Raw genomic sequence first — 22,867 nt, 5'->3', positions numbered from 1 at the left:
TTAATTGTGTTTGAGTGTTTATAGTGTTATTAATAAAACTAAAAAAACATCAACCCTACAGCTATAAAAAAAGTGGCAGTAAGCTAACGTGCTATTATATCACATAATACGCGAATTTGAATCTAAATAGATACCAAGTGGATACTATTAAAAAAAAAAATGACAATGCAATACATAATAATACATTATACTTCATTAATTTAATTATGTATAACTGTTTAGTGTGTTAAATTGATAAATAATAATCATTAACAATAGTTGTGTTATTGTTGTATAATATATAATAATATACACAATATATCACTACTCGTTTGCTGGAACCACATCATATACTTACCTATTGGAGATACAAAAACGTTTATGGATACCACAAACATCATATTTCATATAAAAGGTTTGTGCAAATATTTTTTTTTCGATAATTCTATAACGTTGCTGTTAGGTATTATTATAGATTTATGTTCAGAGTTCGAAATGATTGGAACTCTAATCGTTCTAATTTTCCTCAAATGTTAACATATGTATAAGCATAAGACGTGTGCTCGAGGTTTTATTATAATATATATATATATATATATACCTACCTACCTTGAACGGAGATATGAATTAACAGTATTTATGTTTGTGTCATGCATATAAATACTAGTAAGGAAGATGGATGAAATCTACTCTCAAAAGTCGTATTATTCTCTTTCTACCTTTATCTGTCGCCCATAAGCAGTACTTGATCTGCCGATCTCCACGTTTATCCACCGCTTTGTACTTACATGTATCAACAATTGAATAATGTCTTATTTACTATCGATTAATTATATAATTTAGTATTAACACCAAATATTCATTATGCCTGAACTTTTGTCCTTCTTGATATTATTTTGCCTGAATAAAAGACAAAAAACATTGGCAGTCGATGTTTTTATTCGAACGCATTTCTATATTCAGAACATACTACCATTCTTTATTATTTTTGAAATCGCAAGTTATAACAAAAAAAAGGTTTGTGTGTCAAATAAGCCATGAAAATTCAAGTTTTTAACCAAAGTGGAATACAAGATCTTTATTACAAAATATTCTAAAAATACATAATTTCTTGTAGAATAACATAGGCATTTACGATACGTCTAAAATACTCTCTTTATCACGTGTCCGACAAGTTTAATAAGAAGAAAAATAATATAAAGAAGGCGAACTTAATAACTTTGTTATTTTTTTATGAACCCGAAGCAATTTTTAATTTGTTCGCAAGACGACGCGATAACGCATGGTGCGCTCCGATACATTTCAAGCCCTGATTATTTTATATAGGCACCTGTAAAAACACTCATCCTTACTGGAAATATTATCATATATATTATCTACGTTAGAATATTATTCCAATGACTTATTTGAAATGTATTTTTAAAAAATTTAAAAAATATCTTTAATATCTCGACGAGAATAATATTGATCTAAGTATTAAATTTTATTTTTTGTTAACATCGTCATATTTAAAAATATATCGATTTTTTAAAATATGGTCAGGTTTTCTATGATATAAATGTATTTGATCTTTCCTCCAAGTACCTACAATAAGTTAAATTAAAGTAGGTATGTGTCTACTTAATTATAAATTTTATAGTGTTGGTATCACTATGGAATTGCATGTTTTTTATTGTCTTGTCTTATACTGATAGAGAATATGAAACCTGGAGTGCAGAGAACAAACAAGTTTCTCGATAACATGATAAAAAATACTCTTTAGTATGTCCATTCCAATGGGACTATTTATAACGGTAAACCCTTTTATATCATTTAAGATTGAGAAATTTAACGCATTCTTCCAGTTCGAAGACTTAGTGTTAAACAAAGTTATCTAGAAAAACATTATTTTACTGTCGATTGTATATAATCACTAAAATTATTAGAAATATGTAAATTAGCATATCGAATGTAAATTATATTTAAGTTACGTACTATTAATATATCAATCGTATAAGGTATTTTGAATGTTGTTAATACATATATATTGAACTAGGGGGCGTAATACAAACTTTTTTTATAAAATTACAAGAACGTTTTCAGTAGGTAAGCTTGAATTGGTAAGAGAAGAAAGAAAAAATCTGCGTCAGCAATGTTGAGTGCATTTTTTATAATACAAAATTACGACCTTCTAATCAATAATATCGGTTTATTGTATAGAAAAACTAGTTTTAGGCTTATAACAAGAATGTCAGGCTTTTTAGATAGCATAAGTGTAAAACACTATGCACGAGTTTGTGTAGAAATGTCTTAAATAATTCTACAATGCAAAATAACTGACGGTTATTACTTATAACCTTAATTTAAGCTACAGTAACTTTTTCCGGCCTCATTTTTACATATAAAACCTTTATCAGCATTTGAGAAAGACGTTCTGCACAGTACCTACTGCTCTTTATGTGGGCAAATGTGATGTAGTGTGGGAATTGCTACTTATTCTATTTTTAAGAAAACACCATCAACACTTTGTATATAATTTAGTAAGGAACTAAATATTTTTCATCAGTCTAAAATCTAACATCGAGTATTCGTTACAAATGATGTACTTAATTAAAAATTGTAATATCCGGCATTACAAAAATTATTTGTAATTTGTACCCTTTATAATTTTAATTAGCATAGGTACTAACTAATACAATGGTTCTTCTAAATAATTAAAATCTTCCAAATAATTTGCGAACATGTGACAAATGGTCTTTTCTTTTCCTTTACCATGCAGTTTTTTACCAAATGCTTTTACCATGACATGGAAAAGTATTTACGTAGTCTCAGGTCTAAATTGAGGTCACGATTGATTGCTAAGGGGGCGTTTTATTAATTTAAAAAATGCAACCCTTGCCATCATACAATATGATAATTATATTACCGATAAGTGTATCTATAAAATCAACAAAACCTACAAATGGATTTAAATAATGTAATTCAAAATATCAATTCACTTGTCATATATGTTTTTTTTGGTAATTTAATATGCAATTAATAATATACCTAAACCTTATAAACTACTTGTCTCATTGATGACCTTTGATAGTTATTAAATAATTTTAATCCACTGGTTCTGAACATTAAATTGTCACTGATTCTTGACACAATAAAATTGTCATGTCATTTTTATCTATTGGATATTTTACGTTATCGTTTTGCGACTCAGCTGGTACTTTTTCAATCATACTATTATTTGTTTTCGTTGAATTAAGAATGGGTGCCGGACGAAATCCCGAAGGCCGAAATCCCGAATGCTGAAATCCCGAATGGCCGAAATCGCGAATGGCCGATATCCCGAAAGCCGAAATCCCGAAGGCCGAAATCCCGAATGCCGAAATCCCGAATGCTGAAATCCCGAATGGCCGAAATCCCGAATGGCCGGAATCCCGAAGGCCGAAATCCCGAAAAATAAAAAAATACAAACATCAATAATTGCGCAAATCTTGAATTGCGCAATTTTAAAAAGAGAGACAAAAAACCATTTTTTGTAGAACAAATGGGTTTTTGTCTCTCCTGCAAAAATTGCGCAATCTTAACACTTATCTTGAATTATAATATAATTAATATTTCCACAAAAAATGGGGTTTTGTCTCTCTTGAGAAAATTGCGCAATTCAAGATTGCGCAATTATAGATGTTTGAATTTTTTTTTTTCCGGGATTTCGGCCTTCGGGATTTCGGCGTTCGGGATTTCGGTATTCGGGATTTCGGCTTTCGGGATTTAGGCTTTCGGGATTTCAGCATTCGAGATTTTGGCCTTCGGGATTCCGGCCTTCGGGATTTCGACCAAAACCCATTAAGAATACATATTACAGATAGTGTTGGTTATTATTATTATATCTATAAAATAAGTAATATCTAAAACTATGTATGATTTAATGGGATATTTAATAGATAAACGTATTTTTTTACTATTATCTACTATAGCTTGGATTACGCGCAACGTTTAATTGAATTTTAAAAACTAACAAACACTATCAACACATTGTAGTCTTGGTTCAATGACAACAAATACTTTTGTCTGACAAAGTTTACTGTGCATTATTTAAGTCGGATCTTAATATAATACTTCGTCACTGATATATATTATAATATTTATCAATTCAATAGGGAAATAATATGTTTGCTCAATATTTTTTTCTTTGTGAGAAAATTTAATTAAGTTGTAGATTATTTCTGCATATCAGTATGAGTAGATATACATAAAATTTACAATAGTAAATGTTTACATAATTTATTAAATCCATAAGAGTTCAAGGTAAGTAGCATTTTCGATTGAAAGTATGTGACGTCATGTCGTAATATTAAATTGGTATTATCAAGTAAATAATACATAACCAAGTATACGCTGAATAGAATTATTGAATAAGCATATTATATTATTTTGAAGTAGTGACATTACTATTGAATCAATAATTTTATTGTTATATTAGGTAAAAGACATTTATAAGAAGCATATTACAACCTTGCAGATTATGGTATCTTCAATATATGAGGTCATGCTCTAAGAGGGGGAGGGGGTTTGATATAATGGAGGGTTTTTTGTAGGAAATGCGACGCACAAAACCAATAAAATATTCCGTTGATACATTACACTGAAATTGATAATTTTCAACGAATTTGTGTTTTAAAAAACCGAAAATCGTATGACGTCACGACAAAAAATAAATTCACATTCGTTCGAGCTTTCGATATAATATCTAAGCTTTCTTGAATTGTATCATTTTAAAATGAAACTCTTCAATAGCTATTCCTTTTCCATAACTTTATAATAAATAATTCCTTTTTTTTAATTATTCTTTAAAGATGTTTATGACTTTTTAATACTGAAACTATTCGACATAAAAGTTCAAAAATTTCTACATAACAGTAGCGTACGGTATTTATTCTGGTGGGTAGGTATCCTGTTAAAAATACACGAACACCTATTTCTTCTACAATATTATTATTAGTTACATAATTATAGAATTAAACCTTGAAAGTATGTTATCAAACAATTACATTGAATAAAAAAATATACTATACGTATTTTTAATCATTTTTAATAAAAGCACTGTCAATCCACTGCTAAAACTTTCATACAGTTTTTGTAATTTTTTATTTGTTTCATTGACAATATTTCATATTTAGAAGTTAACCTTACTGGCAGATAGCAAATGTCAGATTGCCAGATATAAAACTGAAATAACATAGTATCTATCTAAAATATGAATGCATTTATATGCTAATGATAAGTATTAATTTATAAATTATACCGTTGGATAATATATCCCTTCCTTTTCAATGGATTTTACCACCTATATAAGACAAAGATTGAAGTATTATTTAAATGTATTATGCATCGGTGTAGTTATGAAAGATGTTTAATTAGCGTCTTATTTCAATGTATTCATAACTTTAAAACACGTATTATACGAGTTGAATAAAATTATTATTACTTACCCGAAATAAGCAACAATTATTAACAATGACCCTATAAAACGTTATATAATTTTAATCGAAACCATCTTCAGAATTCAAACAAGTTCTTTAGATGGCAACATAAGATAAATATTATTTGTTACGTGTTATTTTTTTATTGGATTTCCCCGGTCATTCCTGACAAATTAATTTCACGGAAATTCATCTAAGAACTAATTATTGTTATTATGGTCCATCCGTCATCATGATAAATCATCATGATTAGTCATAGTTTACACAAGTATTTTTTTTTTCAAATATTCCCAGTAATAACATTATTATTTAGATTATCTTTTTAGCTAGGTACTTATAATTTTTTTGTAAACAAAATCATATTTTCCCATGAAACAGTATTAAAAACACTATACAATACATAATATTGTTTTTACATGTAACATAATCAAAATATCTAATATACTATTTGAAATACGATTACTTCGTCCCCTGATGAATTATCTGAACGTTTTTAATGACAGTGCATTGTAACACATATACGATTAAAAGCTTCGACAATGCGTGCATATAAAGGAGAATTTTACTTTGCGTTTAATCTTGTACGCCCATTACGACGGTCAGCCGTTGCTACTTGACTCAACGGCCTTAACCGTACGCAGTCGGTGTAGATTGTGTACTGTCTGGGTATGAAGAGAGATATAGCGGTTTAAAGCGGGAGTACCACTGCGGAAGTAATAGGGTGAGGTAAGATACGCTATCCGTCGAAAACATCAGGTTGTTAGCCCAACAACAAGCTGTTGATGGTCCGTTCCATCGAATTGCAGCGACTGGCCGATTAGTGAGCGCGCAGGCTAAATCTATGGTATTGCGCTCAAATTATCAGGCACTAAAATGGTATAATTATTATGTGTGTATTATAAATAATATTCTCAGTAGCTATTAATTATATGACTATATTCGTTAATCACTCTATTTTTTATTCGGTTGTTGGTACCAATGTGTAATTTATAATTATTGATAAAATTTAATATTAATGTTATTTTTTAATAATTATTATTATTTATTGCTTCTAGTTCCTCTCTTTAAACGGTCTAATGCCATTTAAGGCAGCGGTTCTCAACACTTTATAAATTCGTACCACAAAATTAAAAAAAAATAACACAACAATAACATGACATGTGTGCAAATAAAGAGTTAAGACTATTCGTTTCTAATAAAAAAAATCTGATTATATTTTACTTAATTATGCATATACGCTTTCCCATACCATGATAATTGAGACAACCACGTATGCTAACATTTATAATATACCTACATATATGCATTATTTTGAGAATGATCACACATTTTAAATGCTCTGTTTTGTCCACATTATCCATAAAATTCTGGGTACGAAACTATAGAATAACGGATCGTTTAGGGCTTAGGCGATTACTTTTATTTTTAACAGTTTATATTTAAAAACGTTATGTATGTATGTACTATGATATCTTTCCAAAAGTTATTAATGATTAATTAACACATTGTTCAACAAATGTTTAAGTACTTCGTTTCAATGACTATGGACTAGCACTAGACATAGGTTTTTCGAATTTTGTATGTGCAAATCTACGATATTTTTTTAACTTTATATACCAACACTGGTTTTTTTATCGACATTAAAAACGGATTACGTGACAATTTCAGGAATATTTTTTTTAATTTATATTTTAATTGGTACCTCTATCTTACGAACAACTATTTTTATCAATGAATAATTTAAAATCGATGTAAAACATCGCGTTCGAAACGATTTGATTGAACTATGTGTGGAATTCTCTTAAAAATCGCATCAATAGGTACATACCAAACAAATATTATCTCACTAGATTGTTTGAAAATATATTTTTGTACATTAACTGTGTAAATTTACAAAATATATAGTGCACACTACACACATAGTTTTTTGGTGAATTTAATTAATGAATCGGTAAAAAAATGTAAGTATTTTTTATTAAATTGTATTTATCTGTCACGCGACTATTTTGTTCATATTTTCTCCGAACATTTGACATTCACCCGTAACTGTCTTGCGCAACGTTGTTAGATATTATTTTGCTCGATAAAAAAAATATAAAAAATATTTTTCCGGCCCTGTATGAAATCAGTTAAACTATGACAACATTCGCAATCTTCTGTATATTTCCATTGCCAATAATCACCACATTGCAAACGAGAGCGAAACTGTCTTCAAGTAACTAGTTTACCTGATAGACTTTGATATGATTTGAACCGAACCGGTGCACGAATCTGGGTCACTGGAGTAGACTTTGTTTCATTCGGTTTACCATTAATATCATTTCCCTTTCAAACTATGCCTACTGTCAAAAGGTATGTAATTTATAATGCAGGCCCGTATTATTCATAATATGACTAGGCACTACTACACGCCGCATACATGCGTACATGCATACATTCAAACATGCGCGTCAGTATCATTTTACTCCCTACTTAAATTATAGTTTGTCAATTTATGGCTACGGCCGTATGTTGTAGCTTAACCACTGGGGAATGACAAAAGAAATGGCGTATTTCAAAAAACACTACCTTATTCTTATGTCAATAATTATTATAAAGCAATCATTATTCATAAGATGTTTATCACACTTGAATGGTCATAAACATAGCTTATAATAAGTATCTTTAGAATCATCTTCAAATGTGTTAATCTTGCCGATTTTTTGAATAATAAAATGCCTAATTCTTGTCAAATTTGGGATCACAGAGATTATCAATATAATTTTTTATCGTGAATATTTTACAAAAATTATCTCGTAATAAATTATACTAATGGTTTCATAAATGCGTTTAAAAATTAATAAACGTAAAAAATCTTAACACCACAGCACAGTTATGTACCGAAATATAACTATATTCTAAAATATTAGAGCGAGAGGTTTAAAAGAATACTATTTTATGTAATACTATTTTATACTATTTTATGCAGTCATCAAATGTTTAAAATAACTATAAAGGATAATAAGGCTTCAAAATTATATAAATAGATTATCTACAACGTTTAAGAAGTGTCCAGGATCATGGTTTGAAAATACAATAAAAACTCAATTTTGACCTACGACGAGCACGTGGGCCGTTAAATATGTATATAAAACAGGGAGTAATAAATGTGTAAACTAATAAATACGACAAAAAAACCATATATATCTACTTTTGTTCTAAGTAGATATATATTTTTCAATAGTTAATTTGGTGAATACCGAAAGTGGATACCTACCTTCTGTCACCATAAGTTCAAGTAGCTACATATCAGTGGCGAAGTATGGCATAAGGCTTAGGCAGGGTTTAATTGATTTTTAAAAACTAACCAATACCATCTGTAAATTGTAGTCTTAGTTCAATTAAAACAAATACGTATGGGTTGTATCCCGAATCTCGAGAATAGAATTTTTTAACATTTCCGGAAATCCCGGATCTTGAAAATCTTTTCTCGGGATTTGGGATTTCTTTATTATCAAATATTAATTGAAAAAACGATTTTCTATATGAAAAAAGTGGAGAGAAAACACAAAACGATCAAAGACTGAGAGGGGCATTTAACACAATTAAGCCAACGTCGACTCAAAATTAGCGCAATTTTTGCAACATCCGAGAATTTTGTGTCTCAAAAGCGTACGCGATTGTCAGACACAGCGATTGACAGACTGTGTTTTTTGAAATTACATATTAATAAATAATGTTTTAATTATTTTTGTTTTCCTACTTCTATTTTGTTTGTCTTCTTACATAAATAAAAACAAATCATATTTTTTTCAAGTTTCAATCAAGTTTTTACACCGATTTTTAATTTTTTACAGGTTTTTTTAAATTTCCCGATATCTCGAGAATCCCCAAGAATTCTTTTCTGGAAATCCCGAATCTCGAGAATTCAAAATTTCATCATTTAGGGAAATCCCGAATCTCGAGATTGAGATTTTATCGGGAAATACCCAACTCTACGTATGACTAACAAAGTTTAATGTGCACTATTTATGGCGGATTTTAACAGCCTACCTCCACCCTTCACTACCGATACATAGTATGCTGGCGTATGCTCCAATTACACGTGTTGACTTACAGACTCGACGATACTTGGATCATCGTAGGCAATTATCGGCAACCTTAAATTAGTACCTAATAACAACTATACGTAACGATTCGGGTATTAATTCGATTTTTGTTTTATTTGAAGTTTTACTTTCTATCTACACCCAACTTATCACACATTATTTTAAACTTCCGAAGTGATTATACCATTTATTACAAACAACTTATATTTTAGTCCTGTTAAAGGAATTCATTTGAGTGGGTATTTAAAAGGCAAATAGTTAAAATTTGTCACAATTAGTATGTCACTGCGTAGCATATTGGTAAATGCAACGGACGGGGCGTAAACCCGGGAGATGCAGGGTTCGATTCCCGACCGGGGTGGCTTACTTTTTTCAAAAAAGATTTTTTCTATTGGTTATAATATATTCTCTCACAAAGTTTTTTTTCAAAATTATGTATGTTAAATAATCAGAATGGTACATTCTTAAATCTTGTGAATTATTCGTTGAATAAAAGAAATAGTTAATTATAAATTATTAGCAATTTCGAGTAAGTTACATCATAAAAAATATTGGAGAAATCCACGATGCCGGTTAGTAATTGAAGTAATAGGTATATACTTTGATTAATAAAAACAAAAACCGATTGTCAAAGTAGCTTGATTTCGAAGAACGCTAATGAGTGGGTATTTAAAAGGCAAATAGTTAAAATTTGTCGCAATTAGTATGTCACTGCGTAGGATATTGGTAAATGCGACGGACGGGGCGTAAACCCGGGAGATGCAGGGTTCGATTTCCGGCCGGGGTGGCTTACTTTTTTCAAAAAAGATTTTTTCTATTGGTTATAATAATTATATTCTCTCAGAAAGTGTTTTTCAAAGTTATGTATGTAAAAAAATTGTATTTATCGCTTGTAAGAGCCTTCATTATTACCGTCAGATTAATCTTGTTATAATTACAAGCCCAAAAGTGAATATAGCAGTTAAATAGAGGTTGTTATTAATATGTCTAACAAACAAAGTTGATTCGGCTTCTCATTTTAATAACTAATAAGTAATAATACCTACTTCGTATGTATGTACTACGATCAGGTGGTAGCATCAAAATACCTATGTTTGCACTCATGGACATAATAAGTCGACAAACAGGGATTATTCTATATACCTGGGATTTAATTGTTCAACCTTCAAATAATTTCTTACGTGTCTAATCGATCACACTGAACATGAGATAATTGGATGTGTGTGCAAATTTGCAATTACACTTTTTAGTTTATGTATTAGGTGTGAAAACTACTTTTACTAATATTGATTTAGCCAAATTTTATGTGCACTTAATTGCAACTCTTTTTAAAATCTGTACACAAGGCCAGTGTATCTCCAAAAAGAATAGTTTTGTTAAAACGCGATTCAATATTTTTTAGTCGTTTCGGATTTTGTTTTGAGCATTTCAGGTTTCAGACTCAACACAGACTTACCACATGAATTGGTAATTCATACTGAAATATAGCTAGGTACTATTTCTATACTCAACACATTTTATGCAAACGTGTACATACAACATACTGGCTCTGAGGTAAATATATTAAATTTGAGTGTGTTGAACCTATATTAAAATATTCCTCCAATGAAAAACTATTATGGTATTGATACGGTAAAACACTTGTCAAAAGTTGTGACATTATAATTAGGGGGATATGTGATCCAGTTAGGGCAACAATGACTGTCAGCCTTGAGCAAGACAAAATAATGGATTATTGAGCAAATTCGGTTTTGTTTCCCTAATCAGCCAATACCTTTCACCGCAGCGCACTAGATTACGATTGCCCCACTAGCAATATTATCAAATATGATTTCGGTGATGATGACAAAACATTTCTTCGGCCATTGTTCATTCATTGTCTCTCGCAATACGTGGACATGATTTTCTTCGACGTGAAATCTTTCAAAAATACTCTATTTCCTGCAACTGTGTGACTGTTGAAAATTGCAATGATGCAATTGACCGTGTTTTATAGACAAATGAATACGAACGCGGCGATGTGGGTCACAATTGCAGATGCATCTGTGATTTTGGTAAAAAGGAAAACAATGGAGATGGTGACAAAACATTTTTATGATTAGTTTGTAATTTACACCTATTGAATTATTCTATGGTATACATACGCACTTATAATAAATATAGGAATTCAAAATAGAAAAGTGAACAAAATAGGGTCAATGATGATAATGCAAATGTACAATATACAATTATATTGAATTAATTAGATTTTTTTAATCAATCAATTCGCAGAATAGGACATAAACACTTTATAAACCTGCGGCGTAAATTTTTCATTTGCACCCTTCAGGACCGTTCAAGTATTACGTCAACGCGTTTAGGGGGTCCGAATATATTTACTTTTGCTAAAAGGGTTTTAATATTTTGCGGTTAATAAACAAAACATTATTAAATTAAATGAATAAAATATATTTGATACAGAATTGACATCTTACGTCTGGGACGAGTGAATATAAATTTTCCCTGACTTATGAGCTGAAATAAATCATTCTTCTTAGGAAGAAAATATGGGTGAAGTAAGCAGCCTTGCTGCACGTGCTAGTAACAATAATTTCTATAACCTTTCAGCCTACATTCCTTTTTTTAAATATAATATGTAATATAACTATATGTAGGTGTACATATTGCATTTTGAAATACCACAACAGGCTTAATGGGCCAATGACAGTAATGAAGTTTAACAGTAGTATATTTCATAATACAAGTTAAATAATCACAAACACCCAGGCTTTGAGAAAATCATATAAATATATTGTATCTTCACCGGGATCGAATCCGGAGCTCTCCGATAAAAAGCCAGCGCCATACGCACTGCACCACGAGATCCGTCCATTTTATATAATATATATTATATTCTAATAGTGTACCTGTGTTTTATATACACAAATTAACACCAGAAACGCCTGAACGGATTCTAATAAAAACCTTAATTTTTATTTTAATATTTTTCGCCAGTTATATACTAAATCTTATTTAAAAAATGGTCTTTACATCTGTCTCAAACATACTAGCAACACATCTGTTTGTCTACATATACAATATCATACAATTATTGGAATTTATTATTTTCTTATTGATCATTTTTTATGTATGAATATTCTTCTGTTACCTACTTACTCTTCTGTAAGTATGTTTAGCATAATTAATAGACTCAATTAATTGTCATGTCATGACAAATTCATTTTTTTACAAAGTTACCTGTAAAGATTTGTCAGAAACGTCATTGCGATCACGTTACGTGAACGCACGTGAATTCGCGTTAACGAAAACCAATAGTGTCAGTTTGAAAAATCTGCCAAAATATATCAGAACCACATCGAACATATCATTTTTGTTTGACATAAGCAATCCCATAGACATTAATCTCGTCAAAAAGTGACTATAAAGAAAAATATTCTTCTGTTTTTGTACAAGGAATACTTGATCCAAATATACGAGCATATCCAAATACCGTGATTTCAACAGAGCATAATTAAACATCGAGGCACCCGATTATACAGCCCGGACACAAGTCGATGAACGCTCTGATCCTTTGTATATGGTTATTAAAGATTATGGCGTAAGGTCACACGAAAACAAATTTGACAGGCTATTTCAGTGGATGGACCATAAGGTCACATTACGTATAAGCACGCCACACCACCAACCTGGCGTGTGAAAAAAATAAACATTTTTGAGTCACGTGCCCACACGTATCTTTGATTTTAATGATTTATAAGAACAGGTAAATGATACAATGTTTTTGTAGGTTGTCAGTTTGCATTATTGAATATTCTTATTGTTATACCTAGCACGTGCGAGATGTGCTTACCTACGTGACATGATAGTAATGTGTTTCTGGAATTAAATACATAGGTAGGTACTGTAAATTAAAGGTATAACAAGCTAAAGATCGCCGCATCTTTGTCAAAAATAGCTGAAAACTACATATAAATAAACAAACATCTCTGCCTTCTTCTTATGTTTCAATACTAATTGAATAAATTCAATGAACTAATTAACAATGTATGTTTTTAATGCGGTACTAAAACAAAATATTCCACTGCCTTATCTTCACAATATTAATACTTACATAGATCATTTTGTTTTTAAGTGTGTCATTAACTTCTTAATTTAAAAATAATAATGTTTCTTAGACAAAGAAAAAAGTCTCTCTAACGGTAAGTACTGATAAGGAACAATGAAGATGCAAATACGTCATCACTAAAATATTAGTGCAACATAATATGATTACTAAATTTATTAATTTTAAATATAAGGCGGCGGCCCATAAGTCGCTTTATCTTTTAAATTTTGTATAATTTTCTTTCTGTTTTTGTATTCATGATCATCGAACCTCAGATCATTTATTATGTTCAGTCATATACAACCAATTTTATTATAAGTAAGTGTCCGCATTATTATGCACTATGTATCGGCAGAAGGACATCGTGGAGTGGAAGGGGTAACGGATTTTGAATTGTTGGCGCAAGAAGAGGAACCGTTTTCCGCTTTCTTAATTTTGACTTCTGGACGGAAGCCGATGATTTTGAGACTCTCGGTCATCGGACGCTGGGCTGCTGAAGACCAGATCTTCCTTCCAGTCCTGAGAACGCTATGTCGTTCCATGTATTCGTAATTTAATTATACATTTCCAGTCCCGCGTAACAACATTGGGCCTACTGAATGTTATATTGAAACCAAGATTCCACGTCTTGTTTTTTTATTACTCATTGCTCTTTAACTTTACATAGGTACTCATCTTCTGGAGTGCAACTCCACTTCCATTTGATTAATTCCAACGTCAATTCTTCAAATAAGCGCCGGCTAGACGGCAGCGACTTGCCTATGCGGTATAGTTTGTGCAAAAAATAAGATAAATAAAAAATAGCAATAAATAATAACACTTTTACAGTGCTTTTCGGTTTGCGCGAGCTACAGTTTTCCCGTCCATACACACGGGCTTCCGGATACAAACCGGTTTGTGCAAGTAAGCTTGTGGTAAAGCATGAGCGTCTAGCCGGAGCTTAAGACAAACCTGACGGATTTCACTACGTTTGATATTATTTTTTAACAAACCTATTTGCTTCCTCATGAAATACAAGTTAAAATAAATACGTTATGTTTCTGTTTACATATTCCGGAAAATTCAAATAAACGATTCAGACAAAAGTATTCGACTTAAGCCGCGTTGACACGGTCCAAGTACGATCCAAGTAGACTTGGATAGGAATAATTAGTATGAAGATGTCTCATCCAAGTGACAGCTTCATACTATTTATTCCTATTCAAGTGACAGCTCAATACTATGTATTCCTATCCAAGTTAACTTGGATGAGTAGGACGCGGTCCAAGTAGCTTGGATAGGAATAATTAGTATGAAGATGTCACATACGAGTGCACTTGGATAGGAATAAATAGTATGAAGCTGTCACTTGGATGAGACATCTTCATACTAATTATTCCTATCCAAGTCTATTTGGATCGTACTTGGACCGTGTCAAGGCGGCTTTAGGAATAAATATTATTGCCATTACAATATTGTTTATATTATGAAAGATGATTTTGCTTAGATACAAATAAAAAATTAAAATTAACCTAGTTGTTCTTATTGTAAGAGAATAATAAACAAGTATCTACCTAATTTCAATAAAATCTATCTAATTATTGAATAATTTAGGCCAATAGACACGCTGTCTATTTTAATATCTATAATTATTATCACTTTGTCTATTGATAGTATTATCGCTTTAATTATAGCTAATTTGAAGGTATTGTGAATCAAAATTTAACTATCATTCACAAAGTACCTACAGATTTATTTTAATATTAATTAGACATCGCATTTATTGTTGTTGCACCAATGTGGCCCAGTTGGTAGTGTACCTGTATGAAGTCGTGACTCGCGGCTTTAGCCGTGTCATTTGGTCTACTGCAACGTCCACAGTAAGGTATAAATGCAAAACCAGTCGCTATATATCAAGACTTTGAAGCCGGGGCTTGTTTAAGACTTAATGATAGCCAGACAATAAAATTATTGACATAGAAAACCTCAGCCAAAGCCCCAATATAAAATGTACTTTTCAATTATGAGAAAATTTGAATGCATACGTAATAATTAAATATGACATATTATTTAACACATGTTTAAGTTTATTCCATATTTCTTCATACTCGAGAATTTTACTTTGTTACTACCATGCCCGGAAGTGCTAAAGAAGGCCAAGGATATAGAGAGTTGGGCAAATGGCTAACAACCATTCATCGTAAAAACTGCTTATATAAACTGTAATTTGTAAAAGCCACATTTCGTAGCGGACATAGCACTTAACGTATGTACGAATAATTACTTATTTAGAGAGAAAATGTGGAACAATTATGTAAATAATGTATTTTTACCTATATTGTATTTGTTTTTAAATTATTGAACAATCGCAGGCTTTGAGAAAATCACATGAATATATTATTATGTCCACACCGGGTCGAACCCAGAGCTCCCGGATGGAAGGCCAGCACCTTACGTACTGCACCACGAGAGCCGCGTCCAATTGCATTTATATTAACTGAACCATTTAAATAATGGTTTTTAACTACTTATGTAGGCAGATTCTCTAAGGATTTAAAATATTTCTTAAGGTTCAGTAGGTAAATGTTTCGTTAGAAATCCTTTATTGTTTTAAATAATATTTCTAATTAAAAAATATACCTATGTATCTGCAACTTTTTATTTTTAATTTTGGCCTGTGTTCAACTTACGCCAGGTGGGATATCAGATTAAGGTTCTTTTCATATTCCTCATACTACGTACTAAGAAGATGTTTATTCTGGCGTAAGCATCACTGCCGGGTTTTATATGTAACATTTCTAAATCTCACATCTGTTTAGAGATTATGTCAAAACAATCCAATAATTTTACATAATATTAGAAAAAAAAAATAGTATAAAACTTGCGTTCTCAGATTCTAAAACGACTATACTGTCTTTTTTACATATCATGGTAGTATAGTCGTGGAGATGGAAGATTGAGGATTTACGCTGTAGCGCCATTGATAATGAGAAGAATAATTTATTATTTTCGTCACTGAATATTCTCTCAATAAAGGAGAATTCACCACTGCCTGAAAGCCTTGAAATTTTAAAATTTTTAGTCTTAATTCTGAAAATTATTGCTATTCCATACTTTTGTTGTCATATTATTTAAAAACAATAATTTCGAATTCGTTTCGGATACTGTGAGTATAATACTAATAACACTAATAACATACTATCATTGAAAGTAGTGATCATACAGAAATGTTTTGCAAATTTATTGACTGTTGGCCCCTGGCCATTTAGTATTTATTACCACTTTGTTGGTGAGAATTTAAATAATTCGTTTCCTGTATCATCAATAATGCATTATAAATTATAATCGTATCATATTAAATAAAATTAGCATTGATTAAGTTAGTGTGAACGCCTTCAGTACTTTTTTGCTATTTATAAGCGAATGAATTCACTAGCTTCAGTCATCGATTTATATTTATAGCAATTTATCACTATATTATAATATTTTAGTATTTCCTTAAATTTTTTCCATCCCTTTGTATTGAATATATTTCTTAAATGCACTCTCCGTCCTGATAAAGTCACTCGGAAGTGATACGTTAATATCTGATTTTTTATAAAAATAAATACATCTAAAATACATGTGTTGTTCGTATCGCCACTTAAAAACACATAAAATGACGTATACCCACTGAAGAAAATCCATTTTATGTACAAAGTTTTTTTTTTAAATATCGTCATGATTCATTCATGTGAAAACCTTTAACTATCATTTTTAAGCCTTTTTGAGAGCCTAGTTTATTAACTCCTACCTTTCCTTTGATTTTTCGCATCATTTTTAAGTTGTCTAGCCGGCAGAGAGCCATCGGAAACGGATACGCTCTCGAGCTCGTTTGTCCATTATTTTTAACAATGAGCATAATATAATCGAAATGCAGATCGCGACTCACTGATGCGAATCTAAATAGCCGTTGAAAGATTAAGAATGTATATAAATATTCCTATCTTCTCTATAATATCTACTCAAAATTGATTGAAGAAATCCAATGTAAAATATTCCTCTAATTAAAATTTCAATCTGTTTTATTACATATTTTTCTTATAAGACATTCGTAAGTTTTGTAAGTTTCGTTGGGGAAAAATGCGCGCTATTCATTTTCGGGTACCTATAGGAAATGTGCTCCTGATAACATAATGTTGGGAACCCATAGTCTAGTGCCTCAAAAGTATCGCTTCAGGATTGATATCATTAAAATACAAAGGACTGGTATAGTATGATAATAATATATTGCTTATTATATAACATAGATTATGACGATTAATTCGGTGAAGAATTATGTGAAATATGAATAATAAAATATATTATACCTACTCATTACATAATTATTTCATTTAACTGTATTATTTATATGACTTCATATAAGATATAACAAATACTTCAATATATTAGTTTCATAGACAACATTACAATATATTCTAAGTATTGATAACACACTATCGCTTCGTTGAAAATAATAAGTAGTTATTAATGAGTCTTATTATAACTTACTAATTTACGTAAATATGCCAAGGTAAAATAATATTACTATGGTCTTCTGCAATTACTAACCAAATAGCTATATTTCACTGGCATATTACATATAAGCCCGGTCGCACATATACAAACCCGTCTCGGCATGTACCTATTTGTCAATGTCATTCACAAAACACATCTAACTTTATGTACTGCCGCATCTAGCGTCGGTGCGATATTTTTTTGGAAGCACCTGCTTATCACATGTAAAAAATTTCATACAACAGGTGCGATAGGTAGAACAACAAAATGTACTTATGCATTTCGGCTAGCCGCGTAAAGTCACTGTCTAGGTACGGGAGAGAGTTACAACATTGCCGTCGGTTTTGATTTTGGTTTTGAATTGCCGTAGAAAAACTCATGTTTTAAATGCTCGAATTTTCTTTATCTGAGCATACCATTACCATTAATTATAAATACGTACTGAGCAAAATCCAATTATATTTAACAGAAAATCTTAACGCATCGTGACAATTACAGGTAATACACATCGTGATGCATGCACTTACCATAGACACGACCTTGTCCGACATTTTGTTCTACATCAAATCTATCTCATTGACCTTAATTTAATTTAAATAGCTAAAAAATGACAGTTAAGCGTATAACTAAGATAAAACCACTTGAATAAATTTTGAAGACAATGAGCCCGAAATACTTATTGAAAATTGAAAATAGGTATTGGAATTGAAACAAAATATCGCGTTCGGCGTTCGTAATACATGGCACACCTCCAAATAAAGTCAAATAGATTTATTGCTTTTCAGATTCGGTCATTCATTACGTTCAGAGGTAAATAATTGAGATTGCTGTTTGGTCCGTGTAAAACTCTATTGAACTAATATACCATCATACATGGTGTAAATAGATGTTTTTTTGATTTATTTTTCTAACTTATCCCAACTGACATCTACCTACATAATATGAGAAATTTAATACAAAGTTTGTTCGTTCAAATTACATTTCCTGCCAATTCCAATTTTAAATTTTCGTGACAGATCAAAATAAAGTTTGCATTTTTTAGATTCGATTTTAATTTGATGTTCTTTTGTTTGACTTGGCTGTCAGAATTATTTTTATTTTGACATGTTGTATATTGTATGTTTTTAAAAAAGAAAAAAAATTCTATGTATGCCTAGATGCAGATATTTGAATATTGAAGAATGTAATTATTATTGTTTTGATATGTAAGATGAATGTAGATATATTGATCAATGAAGCGACCTCGTGTGAAGCCAGGTACTTTCGCTAGCTATCAATAATATTATCAATAATCATATTCAACAATATTGACTGTCAATTATTCGATAACAAAGGTGATTGACTGATTGTATTTGTCTAAGCTGATATTATTTGATTTCTTTTATTTTGTTAACTGTCAATTCATGGTGGAACTGCATTGTATTGTTGTTTAATTTAATAAAACGCATTTTTTTGTAGTACTTATTCCACTTGTAATCAATAAATTAGGACGGACATTTTCAACTGAATGAAAATGTTGAACTGTTGAAAATGTCCCTCTAAGGCGGACGAAACCGGTCCTAATTTATTGATTACAAGTGGAATATGTACTACAAAAAAATGCGTTTTATTAAATTAAACAACAATAATATAATGTGTATTTTTCACATTCCACTATAGTAACTTATTTATAGAAAAAAACGAGTGATTTCAATAGACCTATACGAAATATTTAAAATATTAGTTATTTTGACAATATACACATAATATATCTACTTTTTTGCCCTTGCCTCACTACTGAGGAAGGTGGTCACTAAAATTGTAGGCATTACTAATTAAAGCCATTCGTCTGGAGCGATCTTGCGCTGATCTTTTTTGGTTCATTCATGGTTAATTCAGTCGCTTTCTTGGTGATGTTATTCCACCTGTAAATGACCGCCCTCACGGACTCATCCCTTCGATGTTACCAGTGATCACACCTTCTTTCAGACTTCTCAAATCTTTCCAAATTAATATTATTAACGTACTGCAGTACAGTGTAATAACTATTAATTAACTTCGTTGTTATTTGGTAGGGCGCAGGTACAGGGCCAAATTTACCATAAGGCTAAAACGACTATAGTTCAGGGCGTCAAATTGGTGGAGCTCCGGGATCAAATATTTATGAACACCTTGAAGTAGACAAACTAGTTACCCGTGCGCAAATGAATTAGCAGGGTCCAAAAGCTTGACAAAAATAGTAGCTGCTTTCAATAAAATATGTACTAGGTATTGATTGTTTACTATGCAACGATTTGTATAGTATCATAAGCCAATGTAGTATTTAGACGTTATAGCACGCAAAACTTATCGATTTTATACACTAAAAAATTCCCATTTAAAAGACGTGCAATATCATAAAGCAAGAATACCATTAACTATAGGTATATATTATTTTGCAAAATTTTGCGTTATTTTTCTGGGACCTAAACATACAATAACCTAGGCCCTAGGGCCTCTTTAAGCGTAAATCTGGCTCTTGCGTAGGTGGTTAAATTGTTAAAGCACATTTACCGGAATCCGATAAATGCAGATTCGAGTCTTGTCTGGCGCCATATTTTCCAAGATTTTATTCTAATTGGTAGATACTAATGTCTCTGTGTGTTTCCAAATTATGGTTTTTCTGTAAAGAATGCTACATTCGTATATCTTGTGCTGTACCTTAAAGCTGAAAGTGAGTAAGTCATACTTTTATCATTTTGAGTTAAATATGCAGATTTAAATGTGTATTCACGTTATCTTAATGCTGAAAATTTGGGAGTCCAAAGTCACATGGTTTTCAAAATACTTACTTCTAAAACGACGATAGTCTAATTATTATAAGTTATAGCTAAAAGATTGGATGTCCAATTTAAGTAATTTTTGATTTAATTTATAGCAAAAAAATAATTTACAAAAGTGCGGAAGTCCGGAGTTTTAGTCCAAACGCGAGTGAGTATTTTAATTAGATTAGATTAACCATTTTAAAACTGCTCTCCTGTAAAATATTGAATATGTTACTTCCAGACTTTGAGCTCTAAAGTCCATATTCAATATCTTTTTTTAATTTAACTATGTTTTTTTTTATTTACGCATATTAAGTATTATATTATTATGTAAATGTTTTGCTAATGGGAAAAATACCCGGTTAGGATTTGAACCTAGAATATTCTATACATTCACTCATCAAATGTCTTATTTAATTATATAGGTACGTAGTATATTATGTCTAACAAGATCTTGAGTTTTTTTTAAATATTAATTAATAGTCATTGGCCATTTATCTCTGAATACACTCTTGCAAAAAAATACGTTTTGCTCAATATATTGAAGTGATGGATTGTGAGATTCTAAGTAGGCACCAGCTACCTTCCTATCTGACATTTACATATGAACGAATAAATTTTTTGACTGAAAATACAATATAACACAATGGACTTCGTTACCTGAAGTAAACGTTGCGGTAAAACGGCCATTGTGTGTAAGTATGTATTGTTATTTTCTTTTTACATATAAGAAAATTTCATTCACACAATGCGTATGCAGAAACTTTAAAATTATTGCGTGATTTTATAATTGTTATTTTTCTTTATTGTCGATAGCTGTGACTGGTTCGGTAAAGTTATGGACAATGAAGCGATGAATGGTGTACAAGTAATTAATCATCAGTCATCATATTGGTAAGACATCGCATCTTACTAAGCTTCAAAGGTCACGGCTTTTCAGCTTCGAGAATCGATGTCTCCGCCGAATCTTAGGTACGACCATGTTACAAACACCCGAGTTCGTGAGCAGACACAGCAGCCTTCGGTGTTTGACGTAATCACGAAAAGACGTTTTACGTGGCTGGAACATGTGTTCCGGATGCCGCCAAAGAGTGCGACACTTCGTACCCTTGTGGCACAGCCTCAAGGGTTCCGTCGTCGTGGCCGGCCTTCCCTCACCCTGCAGCGGTGCTACAAAAGCGATCTACGCGCTGCAGGTCTGGAATGGCGGGAGGCGCAAGAGTTGGCGATTGACCGAGGGAAGTGGCGCGAACTTGTGCTTGCCATATGCCCCAATGCTAGGTCGTGACAGGGTGAAAGAAGAAGATAATATTGAAAAATTTCATAAACATCTAAGTATATAGAAAAATTCTATAAAATAAATTAAACTGGGTGGGATGAGAACACACATCATTCACCTCACTACTGCATGAGTCATTTAAACCATTAAACTATGTACCGATTCAACTGTCCTTCTCAGTGCCGCCCTTGAGCAAACTTACTAGCCGAGCAGGTACTAAGGCTAGAGTGAGTCACACAGTTTCACTGTTTTCACAGTTTCTGTAAACAAAATGCTTCTTCCGAGGGAAAAACTCACAAAATTTTTCGACCGGCTGGGATAATAAATAATAATATTTATAATAATATACTAACGGCTCAAAACTGGATTAATTTTTGTACGATGGGCTTGATAACAAAATTCTAAATAGGTACTGCGTAAATTGACAGATCCGCACACCACGTGAGCGTAAAATGAAAAAGAATGATAAATTTCGTTCCTCATTTGAAAACGGAAGTGCGATTAGCTGCACTGGAGTGGATCTTTAGTTCACAGTTTTAACACGTGGACAATAAGTTCTTGTTTGACAGTGCACGTTGATTTTTTTATAAAATCTTATTATTTACTTATAGGTACATAGATACTACATACATCGCATGACTTGAACCTAGTATACTCCAACT

At 31.3% G+C, this 22,867-nt stretch overlaps 1 protein-coding gene across 1 annotated transcript in view; it reads left to right on the top strand.

Annotated features, from left to right (window-relative positions):
* The first annotated feature begins 254 nt into the window (after positions 1–254).
* tsl (membrane-attack complex domain containing protein torso-like) overlaps positions 255–22,867 on the top strand; it is a 138,312-nt gene continuing 115,699 nt past the window's right edge. Inside the window, exon 1 of the mRNA XM_085961177.1 lies at positions 255–394. The gene's annotated coding sequence lies outside the window, so the exon portion shown is untranslated. The remainder of the gene's footprint in view (positions 395–22,867) is intronic.

Source organism: Rhyacophila brunnea, unplaced genomic scaffold, assembly GCF_057557595.1.
Source record: "Rhyacophila brunnea isolate RB1 unplaced genomic scaffold, BYU_Rbru_1.0 scaffold_12, whole genome shotgun sequence".
Classification (NCBI taxonomy): domain Eukaryota; kingdom Metazoa; phylum Arthropoda; class Insecta; order Trichoptera; family Rhyacophilidae; genus Rhyacophila; species Rhyacophila brunnea.
This window is presented reverse-complemented; position numbering and strand designations above follow the sequence as displayed.